The sequence below is a fragment of the Chrysochloris asiatica genome, unplaced genomic scaffold, assembly GCF_000296735.1.
Source record: "Chrysochloris asiatica unplaced genomic scaffold, ChrAsi1.0 scaffold00120, whole genome shotgun sequence".
In the NCBI taxonomy this organism is placed as follows: Eukaryota; Metazoa; Chordata; class Mammalia; order Afrosoricida; family Chrysochloridae; genus Chrysochloris; species Chrysochloris asiatica.
Window position 1 is genome coordinate 2,415,781 of NW_006408638.1, and position 18,862 is coordinate 2,434,642.

Genomic DNA, 18,862 nt, shown 5'->3' on the forward strand with positions numbered 1-18,862 from the left:
GGGGGGGGGGGGTAGGGCTACAAAGGCAAGAAGTGACTGGATTACAAGCTTTCAAGAGGGAACCTAGAGACCGGGCCCTGGAGGAAGGCAGAATCTCCAGTGAGTAGCATCCAATCTGCCTAGGCGGAGTTGATGAAATGAAATGCAGATAGGTCTCCTGTGATACAACAGTGAATAATTGTTATCAGGACTGATTGTGAAGGTTGGACATGTAAAGGTAGACATTTTATAGCAAGGAAGGAAATGATTAACTTTTCAGTCTAGGAGCAGAGGTCCCTAGGACCATCAACGGAGAAGAGCCGAGAGCGGGACCCCACCCAGAGAAACAGTGATGCCTGAGATGGAGGCAGAGACAATGACGTGAAGCAATGGAGCAGCTGGGGGCTTTAGATCCAGAGAGGGAGAGCAACTATGTGCTGAAGACTGGGGTGGAGGTGGGGGTGGGGGGTGGATAGTGTAAGGGGCAGGCTTGCATGGTATACCCTTTGGTTGGTTGATGATGCATGGAGGAGATTGTAACCATGGCAGTGATACAATGTAGGATAGAATGAATGTAAAACTAATGTTCTCCCATGTAAACTATCATATAATTCACAATAAAACACTAAAAAAAAAAGGTCACAGTCTTGAAAACCCTATGGAGCAGTTCTACTCTGTACACATGGGGTTGTTATGAGTCTGACGTGACTTAAAGGCAACCAACAACAGCATATTTATGTGCACAAAGAATTTATAACAGGATGTTAAAATAGAACTATTGGAGTCTGTAGCGAGGAGAATATTGTCCCCATGATTTTCACCCCCTGGTTCATGCTCAGGTTTATTATGTTACATAACAAGCCAAGACAAACCCATTTCTAGCTAGTTGATTTCAACTCACAGGGACCCTATAGGACAGAGTAGAACAGCTCGTAGGATTTCCAAGGTTGTAATTTTATGGAATTAGATTGTTACACCCTTCTCCCATGGAGTCACTGGTGAATTGAAATGGCTGAACCTTTGGTTAGCTATCAACCTTTTTAACCACAGCATAATACATGGGATTTTGAAGGTGTAATTAAGGAATTCATCAGCTGATTTTAAGATGAGATCAGTCTGAATTTTTCATGTGGGCCCAATGTAAAAGAAGATATGTAGTGGAAGTATAAAGTAGAAGCATAGCATGCTGTTGCTGACTTGAAGATGGAAAAGATCACATGGAAAGAATGAGAAATAAATTAATTCTGCCAATATCCAGCAAGCTTGGATGAGAACCCTAGGTTCACATAGGAACATAGACTAACAACCTTGATTTTACCCTGATGAAACCCTGAGCATAGCATGCCATGCCCAATTCGTAACCACTACACTACCAGAGGCATATACAGAGTCACTATACCAAAAATAAGGCTGCTAACCTCAAGGTGGGTAGTTTGAAACTACCAGCTGTTCTGTGAGAGAAAGATGAGGCTTTCTGCTACTGTAAAGATTTACAGCCTCGGAAACCCTGTGCAGGGTCACTATGAGTCAAAACTAACTCCACAGTACTTAACAACAACATACCAAAAATAATAGGCTGGGAGTATACAACAGGCAAAATTATGAAAACTTCTTAGATATTATTATCAAATATCTTAAGGCAATGAGTTGCTGGGTCTTGGGGCTCATGACCATGATCAATTGACAGAACATAGTCCATAATGTTCCTACTTTGGTAAGTACCATCTGTGATCTTAAAAGCTGATGAGCAGTCATCTCCCATACATTTTCTCCATGTATCAAAGAAAGAAGAGTGATGAGAATCGAAGATAGTTGGAATCAGTTTTTCCAATGAACTACTGGAGTGGCACTGTGGGTTAATGCACTGGACTTTATAGTTGGTTTGAACCACAGGGTCAGTGGTTCAAATTCACCAGCCTCTCCTTGGAAATCCTATCCAAGGTTGGAACTGACTTGACAGCCTTAACGACAACAACAACATAGAGTATGTGAACATCATTCTCCACAACTTGGAGACCAGAAGAATTAGATCCCCAATGACATGGATTGGCCAGGTGGCAGCATTGATAAACTCAAGCATGGCAAGAGTAGTAAGGTTGACCCAGGATCGGGCAGTGTTTCAGTCTGCTATGTATAGGGTTGTTATGAGTTGGTGCCGACTCAATGGCACCTAATAACAACAACAGTTACCACTACTAAATGCTAAGAAAGGATCACATTGTGGAGTCCCAGATAGAATGAGAAAAAATGTGGATCAAAACTCAAAATTATATTTTAAAAGACTGAGCTTACTGGTCAGAAACATATTAGAGAAATCTGAGACAATGGTCCTTGACCACTCTTCAGGTTGGAAAGGATCGCATCCTGATGCCCCAATTTCCAGTGAAGCAAGTGCCCCAATTTCCAGTGAAACAATAGATATGTATATAAGGAGGATGCTTTCTATGGAATGGTCAATTTTCCTAAATCAAAAGGGCAACATCTACCTAAGGACAAAGTTGAGAAGGGGTGAGAAGGTAGATGGAATGGAAATAGGAACCACAGGGAAGAAGTGGGATAACTGTTGTTGCAGGGAAGAAATTGTAATCATTGAAATGAAACAAAAGGTATGATTTAGTGTATATAAAATGAATTGTTATCTAGAAACCTTCACTCAATTCACAATAAAAAGTTATTTAAAAAAAAAAAATAGGTTGATGTACAATGACTTCGCGTGATAAAAGATGATCAAGAACTGCTAGTCCTGAAGAAACTCAACCTGCACAGAATACACTGGCAAAAAAATAAAACTCCAGGAATTGATGGAATATTGTTGAGATATTTCAACAAATAGATGGCAATGCTGGAAGTGCTGACTAGTCTATGCCAAGAAATTGGGAAGAGAACTACCTGGTCAATCAACTGGAAGAAATCCATATTTGTTTCCATCCCAATAAAATATGACCAAATGGAATGCAGAAATTATGAAAGAATATCATTAATATCACAGGCAAGTAAAGCTTTGCTAAAGAAAATTTAAACAACAGTTGTAGCAAGCAGTACATTGACAGGTGACTCTTAATTAAAGCAGAGACTATCAGAAAGATGTTTACTTGTGCTTGATTGATTATGCAAAACACATTTGACTTTGTGGGTTATAACAAATTATGGATAACATTGTGAAAAATGGGAATTCCAGAACACTTCATTGTGCTCATGATAAACCTGTACATAGGTCAAGAGACAGTCATTTGAACAGAAGAAGGGGATACTGTGCAGTTTAAAATCAGGAAAATTGTGCATCAGAAATGCATTCTTTCACTATACTTATTCAATCTGTATATTGAGCAATTAATCCGAGAAGCTGGACTATATGAACATGGCATCAGGATAGGAGATAGATCCATTAGCAACCTGAGATATGCAGATGACTCAATCTTGCTGAAAGCAAAGAGGACTTGAAGCAATTACTAATGAAGATCAAAGACTATAATCTTCAGTATGGATTGCATCAATGTAAAGAAAACAAATATCCTCACAATTGAATCAATTAAGCAGTGCCATGATAAATGTAGAAAAATATCGATGCTATCTAGGATCTTATTTTATTTGGATCTATAATCAGTGTCCATGGAAGCAGCAGTCATACAATCAGATGACCTATTGTGTTGGGCAAATGGCAAATCTGCTGCAAAAGACCTCTTGAAAGTGCTAAAGAGCAAAGGATGTCAATTTATGGACTAAGATGTGTCTTATCCAAGCCATAGTATTTTCAGTTATACATGCAAGAGCTGGGCAATGAATAAGAAAGACTGGAGAACTGATACATTTGAAATATGATGTTGGTGAATAATATTGAAAGTATCATAGAACTTCAGAAGAACAAACAAGCCTGTCTTGGAAGAATGCTCCTTAGAAATGAAGGTGGTGAGACTTTGTGTCTTTTACTTTGGACATGTTACCATGAGGGACCAGTCCAATGGAGAAGGACATCATGCTTGATAAAGTAGAGGACTAGCAAAAAAAAAAGGAATATCCTCAATGAGATGGATTGACACCTTTGCTGTAACAATGGTCTCAAACAAACATAACAATTGTGAGGATGAACAGGACCAGATAATGTTTTGGTGTGTTGTATATAGGATCACTAGGAGTTGCAAACAACATGATGGCAACTAACAATAGCAACACTATCCTACTAAAGTATTAGAAAATAAATTTCTGTTCTTTAAAACCATCCACTTTTGGTATTTCTGTTACAGAGCACTAATAACTAAGATACCAACTATGATTCAAGTGGTCTTTATTGGGAGCTTGTAAGTGGTCACTTAGAGCTAGTTCAAATGCTTTCAAGAGTTGCATTTGGTATCCTCTCTTGTTTTTCTGAGTTCAATGCTCTGAAGTCTTCTCTTGAGACAGGAGTTCAGTCTTCCTTGTTTCAGACACATCTTTGAGGCCTCTTCTATTTTATATTTTCCAGAATCTAAAACTGTCACCTTGTTTTCCTAAAATTTATTAACAAATTTAAAGTAATTAAATATGAAAGTGAAAGTAAAAGAAGAACAAATAAATTATATTCATGTTTGCCATTACAGGTGTCTATTGAGTTGCAGGTTTCTTGAAATATGTTGTTGTTGTTGTTGTCAGGTACCATCGAGTCTGAACCGATTCATAGCGACCCCATGCACAGCAGAACGAAACAATGTCCAGTCCTGGGCCAACCTCACTACCGCTGCCACACTTGACGACATCAATGATGCCACTTGGCCGATCCATCTTGTTGGGGGTCTTCCTCTTTTTCTCTGACCCTCCATCTTACCCAGCATGACATCCTTCTCTAGCGACTATTCCCTCCTGACAATATGTCCAAAGTATGAGAGACGAAGCTTAGCCATCCTGGCCTCCAAGGAGCACTCTGGCTGCACTTCTTCCAAAACAGATCTATTGGTTCTTTTGGCAGTCCATGGTACTTTTAGTATTCTCCTCCAACACCACAACTCAAAGGCATCAATTCTTCTACGATCTTCCTTCTTCACTGTCCAGCTTTCGCATCCATATGAGGCTATTGAAAATACCATGGCTTGGGTCAGGAGCACCTTAGTCCTCAAGCTGACATCTCTGCTCTTCAATACTTAAAAAAGTTCCTGCACAGCAGATTTGCCCAATGCAATACGTCATCTGATCTCTTGACTGCTGCTTCCATGAGTGTTGATAGTTAATCCAAGAAGAACGAAGTCCTTGACAATCTTTTCTCAGTTGATAAGAATGTTGTTTATTGGTCCAGTAGTGAGGATTTTGGTTTTTCTGACATTGAGATGCAACCCATACCGAAGGCTGAGTTCTTTGATCTTCATCAGTAAATGTTTCAAGTCCTCTTCACTTTCAGCAAGCAAGGTTGTATCATCTGCATATCGCAGGTTGTTAATGAGTCTTCCTCCAATCCTGACGCCACAATTATCTTCATAGAACCCAGCTTCTCGTATTATTTGCTCAGCATACAGGTTGAATAAGTATGGTGAAAGAACACAACCTTATCTCACACCTTTCCCAATTTTAAAACATTCAGTGTTCCCATGCTCTGTTTGAACAACTGCTTTTTGAAATATAGAACATTAGATTACAAGTCAAAAGTTCTCCGTTTGAGCCTATAGCCAACTCTGTGATCTCAGATAACTCATTTTTACTAAGTCTCAAGTTCCTCATGTGCAAAATGGGGTTGGCATGTGTTTCATACTACTGCACTTTCTAATATTTACTATGTCCATAGAAAGGGAGGTGGTAGCAGTTAGGGGTTGGAGATATGCTGGGTTCATATTCTGGGTCTAGCTCTTATTTGCTGTGTGATCTTGGCAAATGCTGAGAGACTTTGTTTCTCCATTTACAAAATGGGAATATGAGCACATAGCTACTTTATAGTATTGTTTATGGATTAAATCAGATAATCCATATAAAAACATAGGACAGTGCCTGGTACTATTAAATATTTGTAGGAGATTATGAAATAGGTAACAGGGACAAAAAGATTATTGAATATGAATTACAACAGATAAGCATTTGAAATAAATAATTTAAATGAATTATTCGTGCATATAAATGTACCTTGATTCATTCCCACCCCATTCCTTATTATGCAACATTTTAAAAGAAGTGGGTAAAGAAGTTGGAGAAAAGGGAAAGCTCAGAGAGTAAAATCCAAGCCAGGGTCATATTAAAAAGCAAAACACCAAACTCACTGTAATTGAGGGTTTCTGAGACTGTAAGTCTTTATGGAGCCTTCTCTTTCTCCTGATGGTAGATTTGAACTGCTGACCTTGTAGGATCAGATTAGCACCCAGAAATGCTTTCTGATAGAAAGTGAGCCATGATTTAGAGTTTGAGGTTCCAAAAGATGAAATCAGTGTTGCTTACTCTAAAATACAAAGTCCTCCTGTTTTCCAGAAATTTTTACCAATAGATTTTTATTCTGTCCTGATATCCTGGTTTGGAACTTCTTGCCTGTCTATAATACAAGAAAAACACAGCCTCTCTACTCAGCAAGACACAGGGTTTCTGAAGTAATTTTGTCCCACCAGTCTGACATAGGATGTTAGCCAGGGCAAAGGTGCATAACCTTTATGGGTTTTGGTAAGTCCATATACATAAGAAAATGTATCTGAAACAACATATTTGAGCACTTTTCTCAAGAGGGCATCAAGAACTTTCTTCAGTGACTTATGGTCTGTGTTGACAATGACTTCTACTACCATCTTGGTGGGAAATGAATTAAAGGAAGACCAAGCAAAAAAGCAAGATTCCACAGACCGCTACTTTGCTTAGCTATGAATAAAAAATCAGTGACTGGCTGTATATGACTCTTAGCAGTTACATTATTTTCTTCATTTAAAGAAAAAAGTGATAGGTGTACACAGTTTTTTTTTCAAAGTTCATACAGTCCCCAAAAGAAGTACAGTGAAAATAGGTCTCTCTCCCACTGCCATCCCCTGGGCACAGATTTCCCCTCCCCAGAGCACCCACTTTTATCTGTTTCTTTTATCTCTTTTCAAAGAATGTCTCAGTAACAAGTATTGATAGAAGTGTTTGCAAAATAACCTATCTGTCACTAAATTCTGAGTTATGACACATGACTGTGAACCACTGTTGAGCATGACTTTAGGCAGATATTCTGGGAACAAAGGAGGCCCTAGTTTGTATCCTGAGGTAAAACTGGCAAGTTCTTCAAAGAACTCCCATCCCCAACAGTGTATACAATTCAAGCTCTTGGCTATTCTGCTTGTACTCATAAGTTAAACTTCTCTCCTCCCCATACCCCAGCAAAACATATATGTATTGTGAGAAACATTGTCTATACTGACAAACACTCAAGTAATCCAATCTGTACTCATTTTAGCAAGAGTGAGGTTTTCTTTATTTGATTTTGCAAAATCAGGCACCCAGCCCCGTAGACAGGGGCAGACGCACTGCTTGGTCATTTGATAGAGTTTTATTAACCTAACTTGTAAAAAGCCCCTCCTTCATTTCCCCTTTACTGGGTACTTTGGAGTTTACAATCTTTCCCTGAATGGGGCCTACTAGCCCCTACAGGGAGCATTCTCATTTAAAGTTAGTTTCACCCCTAGGACCCAGAGCTGCTGTGGCACTCTGGCGCTCAGAGTTGCTGTGACACTCTCTGGCCTAGAGCTGCCATGATACTCATGGGCCTAAAAGCTGTTGGTTGTAACACTCTTGAATCTAAAACTGCTGTAACAGCTATGGGTCAGAACTGACTCAACAGCACTTAACAACAACAACAAACTAATTCAGTACACTGAGAAGACATGCATGTTCCTCAATTTGAAGAGACTTTCATTCTGACTGGAGTTTTTAGGAACTGCATCCATAAGCAAAAGTCCAGTCCATCAAATTTCAGCAGCTGCATCAGCAAGCATATTGCTATCTGGTTCCCTACAACTGTTGGTCTTAGAAAGGGGTTTTCTTTGATGGGACAATTTCCTTGCGTAGAAGCCTCTGAAACTCAAAATGCCAAACTGTCTTTTTTTTTTTTTTTTCTTTTCTTTTTAACTCAGGAATCTTCAACAGTTTTGGGTGGGTGTGCATATCTTTTCAAATGCAAATGTCTCAACTCAGATTCTGGCTCAAGATACCAATGAAGCCAATTAAGTGTAGGCCAAAGGCAAGCTTACAAACTTTCCATAATCATAATTCCCAATGTTCCTATTACACATTTTACGATATTTTATTTTACAATAATAAGCGTGAGAAGCCACTATCCATAATGTAATAAAACACATTAACCTTTTAAAACACTTAAGTTCCCTCCACCCTGGACTAACCCCATTCACATACATATGGCCTTGGGCCTCTGACCAGGTGGATTCCAGTAAGCCCTAGCCTTAGAAGCTGCTCTCCTTTCAGCTGAAACATTTTATCCCATTCCCCTTTGTTCTTTCTCCCACAAAACCTTACAATTTTTTTTTTTTAGATCTGGAGTCATTGCAATGAATCCCATTCACAGCCCCAAATGCTGATTTCCTCCGAATCTGCACTAGTCTTCAAACTCAGGGCATGACAGAACATCTGTTTAAATTCCAACTACTAATAATGAGAAAGGAGTCCTGGTGTGGCGCAATGGGTTAATGTGACAAACTGCAAAGCCCCGTTTGAACTGCAAGGTTGGCAGTTCAAGCTCACCAGCTGTTCCTCGGAAACCCTATACAGGGTCGCTATGGGTCGGAACCAACTAGACGGCACTTCACAACAACAACAATATGAGAAAAGTGAATATTGAGGCGGCTACAGCCCATTCATTAGTTATGATGCTTAATTCTGGCAGGACCTTTGTGATCGTTCCATCAGGAGCTGTGTTGTTAGGGATACCACACTTAGCTCCCAGTATTACACATACACCTCCTTTTTCGACTAGCATCATGTCTACTGTCCTTCTGTTTTCCCAAGCCATCTGGCTAGTGGCATACCTGGCTAGCTACCCCTTGTAGGGCATCTCTGGTGTTGTTTATGAACCTCTGGATCAAGAGATCCAGAGAGAGATCTCTGGGCTCGAGATTTCTTATCTTGCTTAGGTTTCTTGCAGAACACTAGGGTGAAGGGAATTGCCAGCTGGACCAATGCACACATCCCAGTCCAATCGAATGGCAGCAAATCTCAGACATTCATTTCCCACAATACTCTGAGGGCCAAATAGGACACTGCTAGGCTCACCAGTGATATTTTGGACATGGGTATAAGTTGTCAATTCTCCTACAAGTACTGTGAACTCTGCTCCCTGCCTTTAAAGACAAGAAGAGTGGTAAATCATCCCTATGAAGAAAGAAGGAATAGTCTTTGACAAGCCCTTACAAGTTTGATTTCCCCAAGTGTCCTTGTCTTGGTACAGAGCCAACCTGCAGTATACGTCCCAAGCCTGACTAAGGGAAGATGGAATTATCTGCACCTGTGGTTTATCAGCTGTGCAAACATGGCAGTCACTTTTATTGACAGCTTGCACTGAATATTTAACCCATTCTACCCAAGCATTCACACTCCTATATTCTGTTTCAACTTCTAATGTTTGTCTTAGGTCTTTTACCTCAATCACTTCTACTCTTTCAGGGTCATTCCTAAAGACTTGGTGGGACTAATTCTTTAGACCCCTAAGAGCAAGAAGGACCAGGGAAAACCATGACAATCTGGTAGCAGTATGGCAAGGCAGCCTCTCAGACTTTTGTCAAGGTCACTTTGGGCGAGCGATCTGTTTCCCACCTGTAACTACTTTTCCCTTAGGAAGTGCCCCTCTTCACATTCACAGGTCCCTTTACTTGAGTACAACGAGTCCATTCCTTTTCCACTGTCTGAACAGCTATCTCATTGGTCAACTGCACCTGGTAAGGGCCCTCCCATTCCGGCTGGAGTCTGTTCTCTTTCCGTTCTAGATCAGCACCAAGTCTCCTGGTAGGATGTGATGAACGGTGAATTCAAAGGAATGGATTTGGACCAAGAGTCCCTTTAACCTGAAGGTTAGCAAAACAGAAAGGGCCAGTACATAGTTTCTCAGGAATGCCAGGTAGGGGAGCCTATGGCATGGCAATCCTTTAGTACTGAATGCTATTCAACCCTTCTGTTTTAAAAATTTAGAGGATTAACATGAAGATATTCAGGGATAACATATTCTACTACACTGTCCATTTCCTCAAATGAAAAAAAAACATTATTGACTCTATCACCTTAATGCATGAATACAGTACTTCACTTAAAAGCTTCTCAAACAAGAATGTCAATTAAGCATACTTTAACATTATAACCTTGCTAAATGAACTGAAATTATCAATACATCTACAGCACAGTATCCTTTTCCTCCTCTTAACAAGACAAAATGCATACATACAGGTGGCCCAAATTTTAACAACAACAAAAAAAATGTTTTCAATTCAGAAAGATTATTGGTACACCAAATATCCTTTAAAACAGTATTATGTTCTCAGATATGAAACATTAATACAAAAAAATAAGCATACAATACCTTGAGCAATGTACAATTTTGAAAATTACTATTACACCAGCCAAACAAATCCTTAACCACCTTTTAAATGGATTAGTTTACACCGTTTTACTGCAGAAAGAATATCAAAGATATTAAAACAGAACAAAACAAATTTTCAGTGCCCGATTTCACATTTAAGTTTCACCTTGAATGTGCAAACTCAGAATTTTGCATTATAAACTCAAATAGTCTGTGTAAGAATTATATTTGAAAACTACCATACCAAACAAAAAATAATCACCAGGCCCTTTATTACTGGCTGCAGACCCTTTCTCCCTTCTTCGGGGATAGGTATTGTCTTCTATGGACCACCTCCCCCAGTTTTCTTTGTAGTTCCACTCTCAAGAGTAGAATTTCCTGCTCTCTCCTATTGCCTTCTTTAAGCCATATCCCTGAGTCCATGTTTCCTTTCTCCTCTTCAGTAAGAGGTCTCATATTTACCTTCATCCACCCCTCGCCCTCTCTAATTCTAACCCAATCTTACAATTAGGTACTGTTGCAGAAGATCCAAAAGTTAATTTCTAGTTTCATGAGGGGAATCTCTTCGCTTCTTTATCTCTGGACATTCTCTTTTGAAATGGTCTGTCTTCCCACAGCATTCATCCACTGGTGGGCTTGGGAACCTGGCGCAGTCCTCTCCTCCCTTTCCTCTGAAGAGGTCTAACCCTGTAATCACTGTTCTACTTGATTCCACAAGACCCACAAGAAGGGTGTCTTGTTCTATTTATTTACTATTTTATTCACAGTAGATACCATGATTCTAGCTTTCTGCCTCTGTTTTTCGATTCAGGCTACTAGCCCCAAAGACGGAAGTTCGAAACTATCAGCTGTTCCAAGGGAGAAAGATGAGGCTTTTTGCTCCCATAAAGATTTGCAGCCTTGGAAACGCTGTGCAGAGTCATTATGAGTTGGAACCGACTCCACGGTATTTACCAACAACTCCTTACAAAAACTTTCTGAGTTTCTCTTAACAGTTCATCACCCTCAATCTTTTTTGTCTGAGTCTCCGTCTTTTAAGGGAAAACATCTTCTGAACTGATTCCGCTCTCCCTACTGACCAACAAAGAACACAGGCTGTCTCCTTCTGAGAAGGCCGAGTGTTATCATTTACAAGAAGGACTAGGACCTAGCAGACCCAGTCCTCATTGGAACCAAATCGAGGCCAGAACACAGATGGTGAATGGATTAGTTCTTTTGGCCAAATAAAAGAACAATATTTTTATCTTTTTCCCAGGTTGGGGGATTGTCCCCACAAGCCCTCAACATTCTCCCCAAAGAACTGACAGGAGAGATGTCTGTGGGATTCTCTCCTGCTTCCTTCTTCCCTAAGTCTAGAATTCCATTCCCCATTTTCTTTTGGTCTCCATGTCTGAGTTCCCTTGCATACTCAACCTCCCAAAATTTCCCCATGTTTGGGTACTCATGGAGATTTCTTGCATACAACTCTGAGATCTCACTTTGTCCTTCTCCAACCAGATTGGGACTCTGCACTCACTTCCCATCCAAGATGCATCTCAGACACAATGTGACCCCCCAAAAATGCCTGACCACCAGGGCAATACTTACAGTCCAATTTTCCTGCCCTGGCCTGTGCACAGATTTCCTGGTCACCACAGTTCCTCTCTTTCCGGTCCTCCACGTCGCTCTCGCTAATTCTGATCACCTTTGAACAGTCTCGGGTCTTTTTCTGGCTCTCACTGGGAGACAATCAACCCTGTGGAGTAGGCCGCCAAAACCAAGGAGTACTGCATCTCCTTTTCCACCAGGGCTGCTGCTCCAAGTGAGCAGAAAATCCCGGATAGGCCCAGGATCAAATTTGTGAGAAATATTGTCTATACTGACAAACGCTCAAGTAATCCAACCTGTACTCATTTTAGCGAGAGTGAGGTTTTCTTTATTTGATTTTGCAAAATCAGGCACCCAGCCCCATAGACAGGGGCAGACACACGGCATGGTCATTTGACAAAGAGTTTTATTAACCTAACTCGGAAAAAAACCCTCCTCCATTTCCCCTTTACTAGGTACTTTGGAGTTTACAATCTTTCCCAGAATGGGGCCTACTAGTCACTACAGGGAGCATTCTCATTTAAAGTTAGTTTCACTCCCTCCCCATGAACTTCCCCTAGTTCCTTGATGGGTGTATTCTTATTTTAACAAAATCTAGTAGGTCAAACTAGTAGTTTCCTCTTCTCAGAGTTCCCTTTTGACATGCCAACCTACTACACCAAAAATTTACTTGTTTCTGAAGATGGACCATCTCAACAGTTATTTCTCACATGTATCAGACCCTTGTCAAGTCAATTCTGACTCATAGGATAGAGTAGAACTACCCCTTAGGGTTTCCAAGGCTAAACATTTTTATGGAAGCGCACTGCCTCTCCTGCAGAGGGGCTGGTGAGTTCAAACCTGAACATTAAGGTTATCAGCCAAGTGTTTTTCACCAGAGGGCCATCAGGGTTTCTTACAGGTACCAAGATTGATCCTATAGAGTATGTGATAGAACACTTGACACTTAGCAAGCTCTTTCAACCACATCCCCTTTCTATCTACTATTACACCCCACTGACTGATCTATGACAACTTCTTTACTTGTACTGTTACAGAAGTTTTAGATTCGAGAGTGCCACGGCAGCCCTAGGCTGTAGAATATCACAGCAGCTCTGATCCGTAGTCGAAGAAACTGAGGCCACTCAGAGAGGTGAAGCAGAGTTTCAGATTTTATTAAGCCGGCTGGCTCAGAGGAGCTAATTTCCCCAGATTCTGAGCACCGAATGGAGGGCAACATGGGCTTATATGGTGTCAGAGTCAAGGAGGGGCTAGGGTGCTGACCTGTTTAAGGACAGGAGGGAAACCAGGGGGATTGGTCCCGTTTGGTGACCTGATGCTTGTTTCCTGGGTGGGTGGGAGGAGGGAGAGGGGAGGGGGGAAGGGATTGGTCCCTTACAGTAACCTGATTAGCATTCTAGCTTGTCTCCAGGGTGGGGAAGATTGGTCCCATTCAGTAACCTGATTAGCATTGTCTGGGAAGAGGCAGTTAATGTTTCTGCCATTTCCTGTTCATTCCCCCCTTTGATGCCCTTTGGGACCTTTTTCCCAGGGGCATAATCTAAATGTTGCATAATAAATGGTATTTTGGTATTGATTTGGATTGTTGGTACCCTTTTTCAATTGATTATTGTTTTAATGACAGTTCCTATGGCCCTGATTGTTAGTGGGAAGCAAGGACTGATTAAGTAAATTCCAAATAAAACAGGACCCCACCCATGAGGGTTTTGAACCCTTTAAAGGTGAAGAACTACCCTCCCTATAGACTCTGTGGGTTCCAACCATTCCATGTTTGCACAGAGATATGGGCAACTTTCTTTATTTTTACAAGGTCTTCCTACTGCCAGATTCTGTAGTGGTTAAGAATCGGGCTGCTAACTTCAAGGTCCGCAGTTCGAAACTACCAGCTGTTCCACGGGAGAAAGACGAGGCTTTCTGCTCCCGTAAAGATTTGCAGCCTTGGAAACCCTGTGCAGGGTCACTATGAGTCGGAACTGATTCCACGGTACTTAACAACAACAAAATTTGTATGCAGCAGTTAGTAAAATTAAATTTCTCACATACCCCTCCTCCTTCTGCAGCCAATAAGTAGTCTAGCACTAATTTATTTTGATAGATGACATTTTGCATCTGGGTCTGCTGGCACGCAGGAAGGGTTAGGGCCACCCCAGTTCAATTGGTTATAGATTCAGTTACCTAGGAGGGGCCCTCACATTTATAGCAACTACAGAAGAGTAGTGTGGTTACTGTTTGGCCCACCTTGGTGGCGTGGGTTTATAGATTACACAGATTTCTCCCTTTCCCGCACCCCAAAGTCTAATTAAAATGCGTACCAAAGTGGAAATCCTCATGCTTCAGCCATGCATAGATCAGCCAGCTCCCAGTTTGTGGCTGAAGCAGGGTGGGTTGTACGTCTCAATGTTACCTTGTGAGGGTTGGTAGGGTCAGTTTCATCTTCCCACAGAGACGAGGCTTTCTTCAGTCTGCTGTGGTGAATCCAGGTGGGGACTCTTTCTACCATGGCTGCTGTGCTTGGGCTAATTTCTTGTTCTAGTCCTCAGTAATCTTTGCAGGTACTTCAGGATGCCCTCCTGAAAGGAGAAACAAATAAGATCCATTTATTGTACTCTGAGCTAAATAGACCCAAATGTTTTTCATCCCTTTGAAAGGAATAGTGTCTTATGAGAGTCCCACTGTGTTCAAGTTTTGAGTCCGGCTAACTTGACAGCTGACGGGGTGGCTAGAAGGACTTCCCAGGGTCCAGGCCACTTTTTTCTAACTGATTTTCAGGTCTGTCTCTCCATGTTCTGAGCAGAATATGATCTCCAGGCTGGAAGGGGTCAGGTTTCCTGTATGGAAGAAAGCAGACCTGGGAAGAGCAATTTTGCAAATAATAGAAAGTGTGTGGTGGCAGCGTTGTGCATAATGATGCACCTTTAAATCGTGGCTGAGGCCAGCTGCCTGGGAAGGTTTACTGTATACAACTTTATAAGGGCTCAATTTAAGCCCTTTTCTGGGGGCTACCTGAATTTGAAACAGGGCTAAGGCAACACCTGGTCCCAATGTAGATAAATTTCCTGACAGTTTTTTCATTTGTCTTTTTAGAATATGGTTCATTTTCTTGAATCTCCATGTTGAATGCAATCTCCAATTCATCTGTAGGTGTTTGCTGCTCTGTTGTCACTTTGGACACTCTGGAAGTCCAAACTTGGAGGTAATTTCCTTCAAGAGAATATTCACTATTTCTGAAGTTCTTAGGTCTGGTAGGGGGAAACCTCTACCCAATCAGAAAAGGTGTCTACAAAAACAAAACCAATAAATATTTAATTCCTCTGCTTGGGGCATCTGCATGAAATCAACCTGTTAATTTTCAGGGGATTGTTTACCTTGACATTGGTTCGGGAGAGCCTGTTTTGGGATTGTTCTTGAGGCAGGTAACATTCAGAACTAACCTCCTGAATGAATTTTCTAGCAAACTTCTTGTCCTAGAGCCAGGGCCTAATGAACCAGCCAGGGCCTCTTTCCTGTAGTGGGTCATTTCATGGACTCATTTAAGAAGAGCAGGTACTAGTTTTCACAGAATCAAAACCATTCTATTGCCATTGATTTTTAGCTTTTAACTTCTCAGAACCAGAACAATTCCATTGTCATTTACTTTTCATCCGTTAACCCCTCTCTCAAATCCTTCTGCCTCAGTTCTATTCAAGTTCTCTGGGTACACATTCAGTTTTTCTTGCCAACATTTCTAATGCCCTTGTCAATGTAATCAGTTCAGATTTTTGAGCTGAGATCCCCAGCACGAGAGCTATTGCCTCTACCTGGTCTTGTAAGATTACTGTTACACACCCTGCTATCCGAGTCCCTTTTTCCATGAAAATACTTCTGTTCATGGATAACATCTAGTCCACCAGATATAGTCAAACAGGTCAAGTTGGCTGGCGAATACTTGGTCAATGATTTCTGTGCAATCATGGTTCAGCCCTCCAGTTACCACATCAGGGAGGAGGATAGTGGGTTTAGTCACCCCCATAATTCACAGGGTAATATTCGGATTGTCCAGTAAAATAACCTGGTATTGCCTATCCATCCTGTTGTGAGCCACAGGCTTCCCTTGTTTTGCACCAGAGAGACAACTTGATGGAGACAGGTGCAAGCTGCCTAGTGAATTTCTTGGCCTCTTTCCTGAGAGCACATTGGTTTCTGTGGGATGGTCAGTTTCCAGGCTTCAATCAGACCTGACAGGAGATGCTTGTTCACTCTTCCCAGAGTACCTGATTGTTGATTTCCTCAGGCCAATGTGACTTGTTTCCTGAGTTTGATTTTTGATAATTGCCAGGCATGTTCATGAGGAACCTCCATCTGCTGACTTTTGGTTTCTGAATGCTGTTTGAACATACAACTTTGGAAGCAGATCCCGACCCAGTAAGGGGACCAGACAGTTATTTTCTTTTCCCCCATGAAATAGTCCAGGGGTTTCAGGAAGAACTGGTCCTCAGACTTCCCTGAGATCTCAGTCACCATCACTGTTCCCCATTGTTATTTTCAGCTGAGTTCCCGTGGGTGGGGGCAACAGGGGTGGCAGAAGTTGATGCCAAATCATGCTGGGCCCCTTACCCCCTGACGTTAGTCTTCTGCAGACAATGACATTTGTTCAACCATCTATTGAGTCAGATAGCTTTTTCTGGCAGATCCTCCCCTGAGATTTGGGTATTTATTTTTTCAGTGTCCAGGTTTTTGCATAAGCACATTGGTACTTGCTTAAGGCCCTCATTCCTTTCCGGGATCCTCCCTGAGGTCCCACAGGCTTACTTCTAGTGGTCTTTTAGGAAGACAGTTATGGCCTGAGATTTCTCGCACTCTCAGCTGTTAAATACCACGAAGGTGATGTCCACCAATTGGGATGGATCCATACCAATTGCTCTGTCGAATTTCTGCTGTTTCTTTCTAAAATACTGGGTGCTTTGGGAGATAAAAATCATGTTAACCATTCGGATATTTGCTGAGTTCTCAGGATCAAGGTCTGTGTACTTACAATAAGCCTGGTAGATTCATTTAAAGAATTCAGAGGGGTCCTCAGTTGGCTTCTGTTGAACTGCCTGTACCATGTTTTGTTTAGGAACTCCCCTTTTCAGACCTCTGAGAATGCACCTTTTATAGTGCTCCAGTGTAGCAGTGGTTACGAATCATGCTGCAGGGCAGGTTGTACATCTAAATGTTACCTTGTAAAGGTTGGTAGGGTCAGTTTCATCTTCCCACGGAAAGGAGGCTTTCTTCAACCTCTCCTTTTGAGTTTGGTGGGGAGAAGTGGGTGTGATGGCCGGCTGCCCCCGCTCGGAGGAGGAGGAACCGTCAAATATGGTGGTTGCGCACCATCTCATCCGTCAAGGGGAGCTCGCCATTAGCCACTCCACAATTCCTATCTATTGACTCAAGGGGCCAGTGCTGTCGGTTTCCGGATCAGAGATCCAAATGTTACAGCAGTTTTAGATTCCAGAGTGCCATAGTAGCCCTAGGCTGGAGAGTGTCGCAGCACCTCTTGATCCACGGTAGAACAAGAGGCCATTCAGAGAGGTGAAGCAGAGTTTCAGATTTTATTAAACCGCTCCCTCAGAGTAGCTAATTTCTCCAGATTCTGAGTGCCAAATGGAGGACAACACCGGCTTATATGGGGTCAGAGTCGGGGAGAGGCTAGGGTACTGACCTGTTTGAGGACAAGAGGGAAAACAGGGAGATTGGTCCCATGTAGTGACCTGATTAACATTCTAGCTTGTTTCCTGGGTGGGGAAGATTGGTCCCATTCAGTAACCTGATTAGCATTGGTGGGGAAGAGGAAGTTAATGTTCCTACCTTTTCCTGTTCAGTACCCCCTGCTATATCTCCATAACACTTTGGAGTTAGTCCTGTCTCATAGTGACCCTGCACAGGGTTTCTGAGGCTGTAAATCTTTACGGGAGCAGAAAGCTTCATCTTTCTCCCGTGGAACAGCTGGTAGTTGCGAACTGCTGACCTTGAGATTAGCAGCCCGATTTGTAACCAGTACGCTACCAGAGCTCCTTTAGTACTAGCCATCTCCGTTTTCCTATTTTATGAAACCCACCTCTTCTGTTTTGACTTTCTTTTCTTTTTTTTTAATTTAAGGTTTTTATTGTGGATTGAGTAAAAGTTTACAGGGCATATCATCAGTTATACATTCAACAAATCATACACCTTGATTATAATGATTATAATCCGCTTACATTACAATGATTATAATCCCCTCCATGTACCATCAGTTAACAGTATTTCTCTCCACTTTAGCTTTCTAAAAACAAACAAACAAAAAAACCACTCAGGCATATATAATAATTTACATCTCCAAAGGGCATATTCTGCAAGTCCACCTCCTGGCCACCAGCTCTTAATCCCTCTCTTCTTAGCCCTTGAATCTAGAGTCCTCAGCCCGAGCGCTTCCCCTCTCCATGCCCCCATCTCTGCCTCCATCTCTGGCACTGCTGCTTCTCTGGATAAGGTCCTGCATTCTGCTTGTGCACTTCTCTCTTGATGGTCCTAGGGTCCTCTGTTTCTGGACTGTAAGATTAACCACTCCCCTGTTTCTGTTACAAAACTTCTACCTTTACAGTTGTGACAGTCACAATTAGTCATGGTAACAATTATTCAGTATTGAATCTTACGGATCTTATCCCCATCTCTTTTCACCAGACCCATCTAGACAAGATGACAGCTATTCCCCCATACTCTTAAACTAAACTCCCTCTTGAAACCTTGTAAGCCAGTCACTTTGTGCCTTTATTGCCCCCTCATTTTAGGTAGCCAATGTCTAAGTTG